The sequence below is a fragment of the Geotrypetes seraphini genome, chromosome 10 (genome assembly GCF_902459505.1).
Source record: "Geotrypetes seraphini chromosome 10, aGeoSer1.1, whole genome shotgun sequence".
NCBI lineage: Eukaryota > Metazoa > Chordata > Amphibia > Gymnophiona > Dermophiidae > Geotrypetes > Geotrypetes seraphini.
This window is the reverse complement of record NC_047093.1, coordinates 5,542,929-5,548,303: the sequence shown is the minus strand read 5'-3', so window position 1 is coordinate 5,548,303 and position 5,375 is coordinate 5,542,929.

Sequence of the window (5,375 nt, the reverse complement as noted above, 5' to 3'; positions counted from 1 at the left end):
AACCCCCATTTGTCTAACTCCCCACCCCTACTCATGGACTCCCCCAAAAGCCCCCCCAACACTATGCAAGCCATAACGTATAGCGGAAGGCTGTGCTCTTATACCTTCCAACTATCTTGAACCAAAGCCCCCATCCCCCTCTCACCACCCCGAACCCCCACCTCTTGCTAACCCCCTTCAGACTCCAGGCAAACCAACAGTCATACTACCATGCACACCCATTCATACCCCCATCAATCCTCCGGGTTATCAGTGCTTATCCGAGAAGCAAAGGAAAGAGGAAGGAAAAGGCTGCTTAAAAAGAGTTCAGTACTATCCAGCTATCTGATACTGTGATCCGCTTAGAACTGCAAGGTACAGGCGGAATAGAAGCCACCAATGTAATGTAATGTAAGCTCCAAGGACTATATGTAGGAGTTCCATGTCAGCAGAAAAACCTTCTTCCGTTTAAAAGAGAGACGGGCATGGCGCTGTTCCAAAAGCATTAAACTATGGAAGCGATTCTGCCAGGCCCAGAAAGCAGGTGTGGTCGGTTGCATCCCGACACCAAGGATAATCTTCTTACCCAGAACCACTGTCCTGAGAATCAACATCCAGTGTCCCCGAGCAGCGATATGAAAAGATTCATAGCAATCCAAAAGAAATCCCACTGGGGACATCGGGATAGCATGGTCAAAAAGTCACTCCAAATAGTGCAGGACAGCCCTCCAAAAAAACTCGAACTCTAGGGCATGCCCAAAAAATGAATTGCTTCCCTAGCAGCTTTTCGGGCAGAGTGGGGACAGGACACCCCCTGCCTTATGTACCTGTTCCTGAGAAAAATAAATGCGAAACTCCACTCTATACTGACACTCCTGCAGTTTGGCGCTAAGAGAAACAGAGGAGATACGATTAATGTAAGAAGAAAAATCTAAGGATTCGACCGGTATACCCAGATCCCTCCCCCAACGACTACCCAAGTCCTCATACGTCTTCAGCCTTAGGGCTAGATTCACTAAGCAAATCGATCGTGTATCGATCAGTTTGCAACCCGATTTCCCTCCGATCTGATTCACTAACCTCTGTCCCGATCATTTACAGCTCCGATCCTCCCATGCAAAATAGCCAAGTGAATGCTTAGCTATTTTGAATCGGGTTTTACTATTGACAAACCCGACTGCTGCAGACCTGTCGGTAACTGTGCTATCAACAGGTCTGCTGTTACAGTAGTCTATTTTCGATATAACCTGACATTTTTTGTCAGGCCTGTCTGTCGTTTTAATTTTTTTTTACATGGCACAGATATTTTGCGTGTGTTACACACGCAAAATATCTGCCCCATAAAAAAAAAATTAATAAAAGACAAAAAATGTCAGGTTATATCGAAAATAGACTACTGTAACTCATTATACAAGGGAATAACATTAAAAGAACTGCACAGATTTCAAATACAAAATACTGCAATAAAAATAACCACTATGAATAAAAAATGTGATCATGTTACTCCACTCTTACAGAAAGCACAGAATCTCTTATAAAATAGCATTCCTAACTCACAAAATACTAACAGTAAAAGCCCCGGTATTTCTAGAAAGGTACCTGATCCCTTATGCTCCCAATAGATCCCTAAGATCGGAGGATAAAAACCTTCTTTCAGTCCCATCTCTAAGATGCATTTATACTCGGAGAAATACAGTCTTCTATGTCACGGCTCCGCAAATATGGAATTTGCTGCCGACCTATATTAGGGAAGAAAAAATACTCAACAGATTCAAAGGATCTGGCTTTATAAGGATGCATTTGAATCTTGAGAGTCGGCAAAGTTAGACAAGTTCCTGCTGAACCGGAACGTACGCAGGCAGGGCTGGTCTTTGAGCTAGGGGCCACCGCGGGAGCGGATTGCTGGGCACGATGGACCACTGGTCTGACCCAGCAGCGGCAGTTCTTAGGTTCTTATGGACATGGATGCATTTGAATCTTGTTACCTAAAAAGAAACTTAAAAGATAGCAATTTCCTTCCTTATTGTTCTAACGTTCTATGTTTCTCCAATTCATGGTAGTTTGACCTGCTCACCTTATGTATGCCTGGTATTGTCTAAATCTTACGTGCATTGAGTGTTGTTGGTTTCCCGAATTTTAATTTGTACATCGCTTTGAAATGAGATATTGTGATTGAATCAAATTTTTAAATAAACGAGAAACTTTCAACTTGAATGGCCTAGTGCAGGGGTGTCCAATGTCGGTCCTCGAGGGCCGCAGTCCAGTCGGGTTTTCAGGATTTCCCCAGTGAATATGCATGAGATCTATTTGCATGCACTGCTTTCAATGCATATTCATTGGGGAAATCCTGAAAACCCGACTGGACTGCGGCCCTCGAGGACTGACATTGGACACCCCTGGCCTAGTGAGTCCCACTTCAGCTTCTGGTCGCTCTGGGCAAGTCACTTGACCCTTCATTGCCCCAGGTACAAAATAAGTCCCTGTCTAATATTCCTAAACCACTTTGATTGTAAAGCAGTACGTCAAAGTGAACTAAAGTAAACCTTATGCATCTTCTCCATAAAACTAGAGCTCAACACGGTTGACAGAAAATTAAAGAAAAAAATACAATAGGAATAGGGATAATATAGAGGGAAACGAAGATGACAATTTTGAAAAAAAGCCAAGTTTTTGGAAGAACTGGAGAGAGCCCAGATCACGCAACTGGACAGGAAAATTATTCCAGAGCTCAGTAATTTTGAGAAGAAGAGACCTGCCTAGTTTTCCCGTATAGATGACGTCTTTCAGCGTAGGAAAGGATACTTGAAGGGCTCCTTTTACTACGGTGCGCTAGCGTTTTTAATGCACGCAGCATTGCCGCTTGTGCTAACCCCGCGCTATGCACCAAGAACTAACGCCAGTTCAATGGTGGCGTTAGCGTCTAGCGCGCGTGTTAAAACCGCTAGCGCAGCTTAGTAAAAGGAGCCCTAAGTTTTTGAGTAGGTCGGGTAGTCTCAGATCTTGTAGAGTTCCAAAATTGTCCCATCCCCCTTTATTTTGAATTATCAACAGTGACAAATTCCGTAAGTGAGACACCTGACTAACACACTTAAGAGATTATTAAACATGAAACATTGATTCTACAACACAAATATGATATATTTACACTTGCTTTACTGTGGCCTTGGTATCACGGTATTTAGTGCGAGCTGGTGCGATAAATGCTCTGACATTTATAGAATTCCTATGAGCATCGAGCACTTACCTCACTGGCTTGCACCAAAGCCTCTAGTGCAGCTTGATAAAGGGGGGTAACATACTCAGACAGAGGTCCTTTTACTAAGGCGTGCTAAATGCTAACATGTCCATTATACTCTCTGGATGGGTTAGCATGTAGCATGCGCTAAATTAGTTAGCACGCCCCTATTATCAAGCCGTATTAGGGTTATTATCGCCAGCCGCTGCGGTAGAAGCTCCGATGCGCACAAGAATTCTTTGGGCATCAGAGCTTTTACCACAGTGGCCAGTGATTAAAAAAAAAACCCTAACGCGGCTTGATAAGAGGGGGCCTAAATGATATTTAGCAAATATCATTTAATGAATTCACCGAGTGGGCAAAACTTTGGCCAGCTGTTTGAGGGCTGCAATGGAGGACTTTGGGGGCCTCGCAGTGAAGACCGCTGGTTTAGATGATCTGGGGTGGGAGGATAGGGTGTCAGGAAATGTGATAGGAAAGAATTTGCCAGAGCTATGCATTTGAAAAACCACCAGGAGCAAGTTATATGTTATTTGATGAGAAAGAGGTAGCCAGTGAGATGCCTTCGGGAGTGGGGGGGGTCATGTGATCAATTTTTTTTTTTACATCCAAAATGAGTTTGATAGCAGTGTTTTAAATGCACGCGTCAGAGGACTTTTACTCGGAGTCCCTTATAGAGCATTGCAGTAGTCTAATTGACTGAGCACCACTGAGTAGATCAAGATGTTGCATGCTGGAGAGGTAAAGCATTTACCTTACAGAACTTATTATTCATAACTCATAGAATGAGCATAGGACACTAGGGATGTGGGGAGACTTGATGCTCATATATAATTAATTTTAATGCAATACCAGTGTATTTATGGGTCTAGCACCAACCCTCTCTATCAAGAGAAGTGAGTGAACAAACTAGGTTGGCGTATTTTAAATATAAGTGTCTTCTCTGAAATACCTCACTCCACCGCTATGTTAAATTTCAAAAAAGCGGGAGATTTACGTGGTAACTCATCATAGGTAATTTGTTTTCTAAACGCTGTGACAATTCTAACATGTTCATACAAGTGCCTCTTTTTTCATAAACTAGAATAGTATCAAAAGTTTTTTAAGAGTATATACTTAGCTTCTATACACAGCTGAACCTGGGAGTCTGACCCGACATGTTTCGCACACACGGTGCTGTCTCAAGGGTCTCCCTATGTAAAAACAAAAAACGACAATACTTAGGGAAGCTGCAGTGGAGTATTTTCTACACACTACCTCCCCCCGCAGAATAAGTTTACAACCAATTGTTCCCATTTCCATGAACGCTCACCGAGGCTGCCGTTGTCATCCGACTCACAAGTACAGATTCTGTGAAAGATGGCGCCGGCGTTCTCGGCCCGCATTTAAATTCAAACCCGGTGATAGCCACTCCCCCCAGGAAACCCATTGGTCCATTCATCCACCAATCAGCCAATCTCTCCATTCAGTCCCCGTGGTTCTACCGTATCAAGAGTGAAAGTCAGCCTTTGTTCTGCCTCATTTAGCCTCCGTAAATCTTTCCCACCATCCCTCCCCGTGACCCTTTTAATCACTCGCCATCTAATTTGATCGACCCCATGATTGTATCTCTGCCAGTGAGCAACTAAAGGAGCCTGAGTAATGTTATTAATAATACGTGATTTGTGTTCAGTGAGTCTAGTTTTGATCTTACGATTAGTCCTACCTATATACACCAACTTACATGGGCATATGATCGCGTATACTACATCCTGCGATGCACAGTCTGTAACCATGTTCGAATAGAGACTCAATGCTTTACCCGGGACCCTCCACGAATCACCTATGATGGTGGAGGAACACCACTGACATTTACCACATGGGCTGTGGTGACCTCTCACCCTCTCTTCCCTCTTACTATACTTCAAAGGATCACATCTCTGTCCTAAAGTTTTTCCCCTTGAGTAAGCTATCCGAGGAAAATCGCCCAAAGATGAATGGAGTTGTACTATATGCCAGTATTGTCTTAGGTAGCCCACCACTTGTTTAGTAGCCTTAGAATAAGGGAGCACACACGTCAGTGGCTCATTACCATCCTTATCAGATCCCTCTGGCTTACCTAAGAGAAAGTCCCTCTGGGCAAACCTGGCTCTCAAATATGCTTGGCGAATAGATTTCGCCG